A 12,532-nucleotide genomic window follows, 5' to 3' on the forward strand; every position below is an offset into this window, starting at 1 on the left:
TTGGTTGTGCTGACCGGGGCGGTTTAGACAGCTTTTATCATAAAACACACCCTGATGAGAAACTTTGTTCTGTATATGGAAATGTCATCTTTTTTTTTGGTTTAAGCCTAAAGTAAACTTTGGTTTTACAGTAAAAACATTTTTTAAGATAAAAATGACTTTATGCTTGTTTAAAATTGAGTTGCAGAGATATTTCAGTTTACTCATGCTAGCATGAACATGGACATTTTTTTTCCTTCAGTTCTTCATCATTTTTCATCTCAACACCAGCTAGGTTCAGTTTTGATACCATGTGGACCAGCTAAGTACAAAGTGTGTACTGAATTTAATTTGCAACTGAAAATTACTCTGAAACAGTGACAAAATAATTAGGCATTCAGGGGAGACTAAATAGGAGCTCATGATTAACTGTAATATAATACAATTGGATTAAAAAGCTACAATTCCCAAATGTGCTCACACTATATACACTACCTGACAAAAGTCTTGTCATCGATCCCAGTTGCAATAGCAACAAATAGTAACTTTTAAAAAAGTAGATATCATTTAAAAAAAATAGATATTTTGGATGAATCATCTGATTAACTGCATCCCAATCATCACAAATACTGCAGAAGACCTATTGGAACCAGCATTGTCTCAAGATTCTCATGGTTTGGGGTTACATTCAGTAGGGGTGTGCAAGAGATCTGCAGAGTGGATGCAACAGCCGGAGGTTTCAAGACATTTGTGCTGCCCATTACATTACAATCCACGGGAGAGGGCAAATTCTTCAGCAGGATAACACTCCACATCAAAATTCCTGAAACCAAAACAGGTCAAGGTGCTCTTGGACTGACCAGCCCAGTCACAAGACATGAACATTATCAAGCATGTCTGGGGTAAGATGAAGAAGGAAGCATTGAAGATGAATCCAAAGAATCTTGATAAACTCTATGAGTCCTGCAAGAATGTGTTCTTTGCCATTACAGATGACTAAGAAGTTATTTGAGGCATTGCAGAGATGTATGGATGCAGTCCTCCAAGCTCATGGAAGTCATACTTAACATTCATTCTTTTCCACTCCTCCATGACTTTATATTCTATAATGTACATTATTTCTGTTAAGTGACAAGACTTGTCTCAGCAAAGTTAGACCTTACTGTCCTAATTAAATAGTTTAAAATCAAGTGTAATCTAGAGGCCTTTGCTTTTCATATGTCACTTCTGATACCAAATGATCAAAAAGAAGTCAAATTATTATTTGTTGTTCTTAAAACTTGGATAAACGACAAGACTTTTGTCAGGTAGTGCATTTCCAAATATAAAACACACAATTTTTATTGAACATAAAGATATTTCTGATCTTATATGTAATAGGGGAAATAAAAAAGAGCGAGTTTGGCAGAACATTTGATCATTTGATCTGAGTTGATAATAGATCGATCACATCAAAACATGTTGCTGTGCACTTTTTGACCTACACTGCAAAGCCTGTTGTCAGAAGTGTGTAATGACAAGGTATCCTTAGCCTATTAGACTTGGAAAGTTCAAGATTTTTTATTCCCCTCACTGTGCTCGTGCCCATAATGCCCATTGGGTAATCCGGCCCTGCAGTCGTTTCCTCCAGGCGTGAGCTCATGTAGATTTGGCGGGTATGACATAAGCCAGCTGGGCATGGTCTAGAATCAGTTAGCCCCAACACAAACACACAAGGTCAGGTTTTGCCTCAGAGACACATGAAGCGGACGCAGGGCTGTGGCTTGTGATGTGTATCTGAAATCAGGCCGTTTGATGTGTGCGGCGAGCGGTCAGGTCAGTCTCTGCGGCCTGTGAGAGTGTGGATCAGTGCTGTCTGACCCCAGAGAGATGGCTGACGGGTGTTAAGAGAGAGCGATAAAGGAGGAAGGGCCTCCACATATCCTGTTTTTCTCTTTTTAGAGGAGTTACAGAACGGCCGCATGACTTCAACTTCTGTTCCGGAGCCAAACCCACAGAGAGCTCACACTGTCAGTATCTTTGAGCACCACAGCCAGATCTGAAGCAAAGGACGAACTGAACGGATGTCGTTTCTATTTGTGTTCATTTATTCATCCTTATGTCGATGCAAAGCAGAAACAGGAAATCTTCACTTTCCGTACAATTATAACTTTCGAAAATATGGCAAAAATGTTTGCATTCATTCTTTTTTTTTTGACTTAGTTCCTTTATTAATCAGGGGTCACCACCGTGGAATGAACCACCAACTTATCCAGAATTTTTTTATGCAGTGGCGACCTTTCCAATTGCTACCCAACACTGGGAAACACTCATACACACTTGCATTCACACACATACACTATGGCCAATTTAGCTTATCCAATTCACTTTTAGCGCATGTATTTGGGCTGTGGGGGAAACTGGAGCAACTAAAGGACAACCACCCCAACACAGGGAGAACATGCAAACTCCACACAGAAATGACAACTGACCCAGCCAGGGCTTGAACCGGTGACCTTCTTGCTGTGAGATGATTGTGCTACCCACTGCGCCACCATGCGGCCTCAATGCAATTATAGCTTTCTAAAGTGTGACAAAAACTTTTTATACACTGTGAAAATTCTTCCTGCTTAAATTTGTTTAGTTGAATCAAATGAACTTTTCTAGTCATCTCAACTTAAATCAGTCAAACTAATAATATTACGTTAAACTTTGTATAGCTATAAAATGAGTTGAAACCTGATTAACTTATTAAACATAAACATTTGTTTTCATGACTTTTTGTCATATGATTTTTACAGTGTAGCTAAAAGAAATTATGATATGGTCAAATTGAAAGAATTTTTTTTTATGCCAACAATCACTAGAAAATTCAATTTTAAAAATCATCTTCCATGGAGATATTTAGTAAAATTCCTACCGTAAACATATCAAAACTCAAATTTTAATCTGTAATGTGCATTTCTACGCACTTCATTTAGACACTTTAAAAGCCATTTTTCCAAGTATTTAGATTTTTTGAACCCTCAGATTCCAGATTTTTAAATCGTTGTGTAACAGCAAGATATTGCCCTACTCTAACAAAGTATAGGATAGTGTAAATAAAAATAGATTTGTTCCTTTTTTAAAAGAAATAAAATTTGATCCTCTTGGAAAAGTAGACCTTAATAAAATATATTGATAAGTGTGATATTATAAAGAAGATGTGCTGTTAATATTGCACTTTATTTAGCCATTAAATTAAGGCATAAATAAATCAATATAAAAATATTTTATTTGCCTGCATATATTAATGCACAATAAAATAGAGGCAAAATATTTACACAGCACACATAAGGTGGACCTTATGCACAAAACGATTGTTGTAAATACGCCTCAATTGTGTCTTCTGCACAAGTTCTATAAACTGAACTTGCATAGAAAAAAAACATCCTGCGACTAAACAAGAGACATTATAATTCCATCCAAAAATGCAAATTAACTTTATGCGAAAAATTTATCGCATAGAAGACATGGAAATAAAGCGTTGTTTCCATCCAACAAGTCAAAGCGAACAAAGTCGTCACTTCCTGATTATCTGGTGCCAAATATCAACAGTAAAAACAGAATTTACTGCGGTAGGAGAAGCTGCATGAATCTTTTCTTCATTTAAGAAATGACTTGCACCTAAGAAGACAATCCTGACACGCAGTAAACTCGTGATGGTGTTTGAAAGTGTGATATGTGAAACGGAGACGCTCTTGATTCTGGAGGTAATTAATAATATAATAACACTAATACTGAATTGGTTAAGGTGTTTTAGAATGACCAAAACTACGTTTCAGATGTTTTACATGGTGCTCAACCAGCTGGTTTGTTTATTTACACACATTTTCATCATCATATGATCACTTATAACAAAATCACATGCTCTTTTTTTATGCGCATTCTGGAATTTGTTCGGTAAAAGTGTTTCCATCACAGTTTATGTGCATCTTTTCTTATCAAATAAAAAGTTTATCCTACTTAGATATGCGCATATTAAAAATGTATGCCTATTTTGGCGTTTCCATCAATCGTTTTTTTAAGTGCATATCCAAAATGTGCATTAAAAATAGGTGAATAGCTAGTGACGCAGGTCTCAGCTTTTGGTGTGAACTCAGTATAATCCTAACCCAGTCCATAAACTGAAATATCAGGTAGTCTTTTATTTTTTTGTTGGTGCCAATTTATATTATGTGGCCTTAACTACTATGTACTTGCATTAAAAAATAAATACAATGTACTGGTAGGGTTAGTGACAGGTTTGGTGGTACGGGTAGATTTACAGGTGGGTTAAGGTGTAAGGGATTCTCAACAGTGTAATTATAAGACATTTATTACAGGTGTAATTACATGCATGTATTTAATAAATCTTAAGTACAGTGTAGAGAACATGTATTTACACAATAGGTAGGTTGTAGGTACATATTAGTTAAGGCCACTTCGTTTAAAGTGGGATCATTTTTCGACATATATAAGATAAACATATACTTTCATAAAAATCTTTAATTATTGGCCTTAATTAATCATTTATTTGTAAATATACAAACAGAGTTACTAAAGTTTGTCCTGCGCACTTGCGGTTTTTTTAGTTACTTCTTTGGTTTGGTGCGTTAATCTGATCATTACTATTATTCAAAAGAAGGTAATGATTCACACTCAATTGCTTCATACTGTTTTTATTTTTACTTTTTCTTACATTTGACGGGTGATAACAGACAAACAGACGTTTCGGCACAAAGCCTTCCTCAATGTGTGACAATAAACAATCTAACAATTCTAACAGATTGTTTATTGTCATTGCTGTGAAGATTATAAGTTATTGTGTGATTAATGGATAATGAAATGAGAGTGACGGTTTAACTAATTGCACATTGTGATTGACTATGGAATAAAAGGGTGGAGTTAGAGAATTGTGTCACACACTGAGGAAGGCTTTGTGACGAAACGTCTGTTTGTCTGTTATCACCCGTCAAATGTAATAAAAAGTAAAAATAAAAACAGTACGAAGCAATTGAGTGTGAATCATTACCTTCTTTTGAATAAATATACAAACAAAAAAATTATTATTAGTATGCTTAACTATTAAAAAAACTATAAACTATTAAATATAAAGATGACATAGGAAATAAATAAAAGGCATAAAAACTCCTGACCATTTGCATACCTAAACTTAAAGCAGCACTTGGATGATTATAGAGAAAGCTGTGTTCAGTCATTCAGCTGCTCTTTTTCATGCAGTTCTTTACAGAAGTGTTTATATGGTTTCCATCTCAATTATTTGGGCAACAGCATGTGAAAGCTGGTATAGGGATGTTTGAGCTTCAGGCTTGGCAGACGGCAGCCAACATGTCACTTCATCTGCTAAGAGTGTTTGGGTTTGAGACCTTTGTTACTCATGCTGTGAAGAATACTATTACAAATCCATCTGTGCTGTGAACACCATTGCCCTCAAACCACTGTGTTTTGTATTTCTTTTAAAAGTTAAAACAGAAACGTTTAGCTGGTTGGAGAAAGGAACAAATGGTGTCATCTTAACCACAAAAGCAATGCAAAGTCAGAGAAAAGCTTGACATGAAATAGGTGTTAGAAAAAAATGTACATTATCTAACTGTATGCTTTACTACTGTTTATAGCACAAATGAAATAGAAATGAACAAACTGGCATCTCATAAAATCACAATGAGTGTTTTAGTTGTGGCGAGACAACAAAACAAGAAATCTTTAAATGAAATAGCTTGTAAACAATATTAAAAGGCAATATATTCAACTAATACAAATTATTTAAGAGATAAACTGTAGAGACGAGAACTTCTCTAATTATCTGGACTATTTTAGCCTATATGTTAATATATATATAAATAAAAAATTGAAGTTAAATCAGAACTTTAATATTAGATTTGGATACAAATGTAAATATTTTTGTTAATGTCATGAGTATTTTCAAAACTATTTAATTGAATAGTTTCTAATCTGTTGTTAACTGTATTCTTTAATATTATGGTAAAGCAAAAAAGAGTATTGTAGAAAGGTGGAGCAGCAATCACAGCTTTAAATGAGAGGATTAAGCAAAGAAAACATTACAATCATGACATTGGGTTTTATAACTTATAAAATCACACATAAAATTACTTTGACTTGTCTAAATAACCTAGTTAAGCCTTCAAATGTCACTTTAAGCTGAATACTATCTTGATAAATATCTAATATAATATTATGTATTGTCATCATAGCAAAGATAAAATAAATCAGTTATTAGAAATCAGTTATTGAAACTATTATGGGGCTAATAATTCTGACTTCAGCTGGATTTTTCATGATCTTTCAGTTATATTTAACACGTAAATGTGACTGTATGTTTATTCGTATTTAACATGAGTTATCTTCTTCGTCTGGTTAAATGCTGAGATACATAAAGATATTTGACATGAATGTAAAACAAATGGTCATTTTAAATAAAATATTAAATAATATTTCATATATTTATATATATTAATTATAAATTTAAATCAAATTTAAATATATCTTAAATATTAGATTTAAATATTTCAAATAATATATATATACTAAATGATATAATTTATAATTTTGGTATAGTTTTATAGTAAATGAATTAATCATTATATAAAATTAACCTTAAATTGTTTTTATAAAAAAGGGATTTAACCTTCCTTGTTTTTATCTGAATAGAGAAATTATATAAAAAAGTATTGTTTTCATTTTAACATTGAAAGCCTTTTTTTATTCATTTAAAAACTATTATGATTTAATTAACCAATTTGAATAAATTACTGTTTTCATTTCAGCCCAAACTTCTCCATTGTCACTTGAGATGCATCAGAACAGCCTCTAGCTGCCAGTTTATGTGTTTTTCCAGTGCAATTATGGCTTGCATGGCCCGTAAGTGGATATTCTGGCGGTTAAGACCCGGCCCCAATATGACGCCTTCCCACAATCCCACCAAAAACTCTCTTGTTCCTCTGTGGCTGTAATGTGTTTTTTTTATGGGGTAGGTAATGTACGTAAACAAAAATTGCACTAGCCAGCTCAAACCGTGAACCATGATTATTTTTTCTAGCATAGAAATAAACAAAGATTTTACAGTATAAATCCAAAAGACAAAATGCTCAGTCAGTGTGTTCACTAAACCCAAGCGTTTAGCGTAGAAATACACATGGCTACAGCCTTTGAGATTACATTAAACATGGAAAAAACTGGTGGGTGTAATATTGCACTGACTCACTACTAACCCCTGTTTTATTGAAGAGGGGTTCACTATCCCAGCTCCCTACACTTGAAGACTCATAGACACAGTACAGTACAAACCAAACCACAACCAGAGCTGAGAGCCTGTTTTCAAACTCAGCTCCAGATGTTTTATATTATGGGGCTTTTATGCCAGTTTACCGTAACTGAGATTTACTGGTTTAACTGGAGTTGGTGTGTCTGAGCCAGGACTGGGGGTTTTGGTCAAATGACAGTCATTTCTGCGTTATTCCTTTACCTCATTTCTGTCTCCTTCTGACAAGGTAAACAACGGTGTGGGAAATAACATACATCTGTATCGCCAGGATAGGAGCAGGTCAGCAGAGGAGTGTTGTTATAGTAGACTGGAGTTCACTTAGTCTTTTGAGATGTTTTTATGAGGTTGTTTGTGCTGAGGTTGAATATGGAGTTTGTTCGAGTGGTTATTGTAGTCTGAGCTCTGTCTTCTTCTGGCTTTGAAGATTAATGTATACTAGCTTAAACAGATTTAAATGGATAGTTCACCCAAAAATGAAAATGCAGTCCTCATTGTTTGCTCATCTTCAACTTGTTCAAAACCTGTTTGAGTTTCCTTCATCTGTTGACTCAAATAAAGATTAGTTCCATTGTTTCGTACTATAGATATCAACGACTGCTTTTTCTCATCTACATACTATGTCATTACATAAACTGCATGGGTAATAGCTCTACTTTAAAGCTTTAGCTATTGCTTTTTCTAAATCTATCCCTCAACCTAACCTGAACTCGGGTAGTGACCTAATAAAAATTTTTTTTGAAAAGTACACTGTACTGTAAGTACATATAAGTACACATAATGTGAGATAAAATAAATTTTATTTTAGATAGATGGATAATTTCCTACAAACAAAAATATATATAAACATATATAAATATAAAATATAATACAAATATAAATATTTTTTTAATATATTAACATATACAATAACTCAAGTAAATTAAATGAAAGTTAAATAATACAATTTATTAATAAATAAAATTATCTTCCAGTCCAGGTGTGCATTTACTAAAGGCAGTATGATATATCGCTACTAGCATCAGCAAGTGTCATATTCCTACTACTAAATGCACACCATGATCTTATGCAGATTACAGTTGAACCACTGAAGTCACATGGAATGTTTTGACAATATTTTTGGTTACTTTGGTTTGGTTTTTGATGGCAAAATTTGAACTTGGCACATAAAAGGGTTCTTGCAGCTTTATGGTTATACTTAAACAACTAAAGTCATGTGGAGTGTTTCGACAATGTGTTTGGTTTCTTTTCTGGACTTTAAACATCTCAGGAATGTTGCTGTCTATGGACGTTTCAGAGATGTCTTTGATTTAATCTACAATATCTTTTATTTTCTAAGATTAATGAAGGACTCAGGGGTTTGGAACAACATTTTATTAATTAATAATTACTAACAAATTTTTCAGTTTTGGTTGAACTAACTCATTAATTATGTGGAATTTGGGCACACAGAAATCTGCCTATTTCCTGAGATTTTTAGCCCATCACTGAGTCTATTTATTTACTTGTGTAAAATCATAAATTTATTTATTCGGTTTTAAATAAATTTCATTAATATAAATGACAAATATGAACATTTTCATAAAATTTATTTGCAATACAATAATGTAATATTTTCTGTTTTAAGTAAATATAATTATATGAGGGACTTACTTTGTTTACCAAATACTGTAAGTGGATCAAATTTGATTTGCATTGTAAGCAATAAATGAAAGTCAAAAAGGTTTTTTTTTAATTTCATGTATTATGTTTTTAGTTTTAATACTCCCAAAATCATTCTGTATAAATCTACAGATTTCTTACAAAATTATCCGCAAAAATAACAAAAAATGTTTGCAGATTCTGTCTGGCTCAACTCATTAATAACCCATCTGGCTGTACTTTTGAAGATCTGGTTACTGTCATGTTACATTTACAGTTAGTCATTTAGCTGACTCTTTTCTCCAAAGTAACTTACAATTGAGGAGGCATTCAGCAATTCAACAGGAAGAGGCAATACGTATAAGAAGTGCTAATTATACAAAGCAAACAAAAAGTGTTGGGCGACGCAGTGCTGTCTCACAGCAAGAAGGTCGCTGGTTCGAGCCTCGGCTGGATCGGTTGGCATTTCTGTGTGGAGTTTGCATGTTCTCCCTGCGTTCGCATGGGTTTCCTCTGGGTGCTCTGGTTTCCCCCACAGTCCAAAGACATGCGGCACAGGTGAATTGGGTAGGCTAAATTGTCCGTAGTGTATGAGTGTGAATGAGTGTGTGTGGATGTTTTCCAGAGATGGGTTGCAGCTGGAAGGGCATCCGCTTTATAAGTTGGCGGTTCATTCCGCTCTGGCGACCCCAGATTATTAAAGGGACTAAGCCGAAAAGAAAATAAATGAATGAATGAACTTTTAATGTTCAAAAAGTTAAGAGCTAAAGTAAGGGGTGGCTGTTTTTTTTTTTTTTTTTATCGAGAGAAGAGTGTTTATACAGGTGGTTTGTCAAGCCCACTCACCTGTTTAAAGCACACTTTATAGTATGAATCACACTTATTGTGTGTTCACACCAAACGCCGATTAAGCAGTAAGCACGAACGATTTATATGTTTTCAACGCTAAGACATGACTAGACATCCTGCGGCACTATTTGTGTGAATGACGCGATTCGCGTGAATTGAAAGTTGATGCGTTTGACTCACTTAATGCGCCAGTTGGAAAATCTGAACTTTCCCCAATCAGGAGCTAGCTCTTGTAGGGGCATGATTATGAAGTGGCGCCTGTTGTTGGTGTGCCGAGGGGAAATCCTCCTGCCGACATGGGACAATAGCCTATCAAACTGAACTCGGCTCAGTCAGACGCACCGCTAAAAGCTTCCATCATCCAGGTACAGTTTCTGAAGGAGTTTATGAACTCACAGAGCTGGGTGCACCTCTGAAAGGATTTTCAGGATGTTTTGTGGTTGTTGTGTGGTGTGGTGGAGTGAGAGAAGAGGGGGGCCTGGTTTTGTTTACATGGAGATTGTGGAAGAGATGGAGTTTTAGATGATGCTATCTAATGATCCACTATCTAATGGTATCTAATGATACTACTTTGCCACTATCTTTCTTAAAACAGAAAATCTAAATGAATAGCTATGAATTTGTGTTCAGTGATGCATCTTCCAAATGTTGATGTCAGCTTTGTATACTTTCTAGAGAGACATTTATGATGTTATTTTTATGAATAATACACACATTTCATTCTTTGTTGAAGCAAACGTCTACAACAGTCAATTCAGAGAGACATGTTGGATCCTTAAGAGTGTCTTTTCTTCATTGCTTCAATATCGTTCATTGCTGGTTCGCCAAGTTCAGTATATGTGTTTCTTTGCTTGAATGAGCTTGTGTTAGTCAGATCCTGCCAGAATATCTGCTCTTTGCTACATTTGTCAGCGGTCTGTGGAATTGGAGGAGAACTGGAATGATTATTATGAGATATTATATGAGAGACTATTTATGCATGCGGGTCCATAGGGTCCAAAGCTATTATGCAACCCTTCTCCCTTTACTCTACTTTTTTTTTTGTTTCCCTCTCTTTCTGGCTGTCTTTTTGATGGCTGAATTTTCTTTTCTTCTTATTTTCCTTTCTCTGCACCGCTCCGTTCCAAATAATGACTAATATTTTCTACTTAAATTAGCATGTGGCCCCAAGCAGTTGTGGAAAGAGACAGGAAAGGAACGAGTGAAAACTGATCAATGCCATGTGTCTCCTGAATGCAAAAATCTGAAGAGTTTTTTTTTTTTATTTTAATTTATTTCACTCCATTTTGACCTGAAATAAATCTGCATGTTAATTTTTTTCCACAAGTAATCTGCAGCAGGGAAAGTTTCAGGTTTACCTGACCTTGACTGGACGCACTTCACAAGCCTGATTACATAAGATGCTAAACAGAACACAATAAAGGTATCTTGAGAGGTCTTTTTAAAATTTTGGACTATTTTTATCTTGACATAGTGACTTAAAACCACAGTGCGCATGTCAGGAGGTTAAAGAAAAACAGCATGAAATGCAAAACTATGGCCAAAGCAAAACTCCAGAAAAAAATATGTATACATTTATTAGGAAAGAGCCATTAATTCCAAACATAAAACATTCAGGAGATGTATCACTCTATTATACTTTCAGTTGAGAAATTGCAGAATCCCTCAAAAAAGACGGTTGTTTAAAAGTAGATCAGTTCACAGAGTGCAAAGCTTCTTTAGATTTACATAACAAAGCACAAACACAGCTGAGTGCTACTGAACATTTTAGCAGACTGGGATATTTTGCGATATATAAATGGTTGTTAATACTGACTGTAAGGTACACTCTGTTCTGTAAAGATATTTCTGTCTGGAAAAAAACAAATGAAGTACACATGGCAGAGATAATAAATGTAGAATATATGTAGTCAAGAAAGTAGTCAAGCAGAAGCAGATTGATACACATCTCACAAAATTCAAGTATAATTCAGTTCGTTACTACCTAATACGGGGTGACACAGTGGCTCAGTGGTTAGCACTGTCACCTCACAGCAAGAAGGTCGCTGGGTTCGAGCCCCGGCTGGGTCAGTTGGCGTTTCTGTGTGAAGTTTATGTGCATGTGTTTCCTCCACAGTCCAAAGAATTAAATAAACTGAATTGTCCGTAGTGTATCTGTATGAATCGCATATAGACAATATATTATTTCAAACTTCTAAAAATGTCAATAACAGTCAATTTGTTAAACTTGTTAATTGTTAAACAATAAACAATCTTGTCAGAGATCAAGCTCCCATAATCCAACTCAAAAGTGTAAAAAAAAAGGTCGGAAAACACCCATGAATCACAAACTATGGTAAACTATTAAGTAATGTATGTATATTTTAGACTGCATCAAGTGCTTTCACTTCATAAGCACCTCACTTTAACTGTTCCAGCCAGAGACAGTCGCTACATGTGCTTTCAATTATTTCCCATTATATCCTTATCTTCACCCAGAAGCAGCATTTTGGGCCTTTTAAAATGACAGCAGATCTTTGGTTTGGGTCATCAGGGCGCTTTAACTCACGCTACTGCTCAGATGTGGAGCGTTTTACATTTGTGAGCTCCATTAGTGAGCGTGTCCTCTAAAAATATCCTGCCGTATGGTACTGGTTTTTAATGTGGCACCAATCCTCAGTGTCAGATGCAAACAAAAACGTTGATGAAAGAAATCCCTCACTCTCGCTCCGTTCTTGTTTGTGCCATGTAATGCGTCCTCCCCATAATTCGTCCACATGAAAG

General features: G+C 34.9%; 1 protein-coding gene across 1 annotated transcript in view; it reads left to right on the forward strand.

The window, feature by feature from the left end:
• The window catches only part of pear1 (platelet endothelial aggregation receptor 1), an 80,857-nt gene that overhangs the window by 21,613 nt on the left and 46,712 nt on the right, over window positions 1–12,532 (forward strand). The window lies entirely within an intron of this gene.

The sequence above is a fragment of the Danio rerio genome, chromosome 16 (genome assembly GCF_049306965.1).
Source record: "Danio rerio strain Tuebingen ecotype United States chromosome 16, GRCz12tu, whole genome shotgun sequence".
Lineage (NCBI taxonomy): Eukaryota > Metazoa > Chordata > Actinopteri > Cypriniformes > Danionidae > Danio > Danio rerio.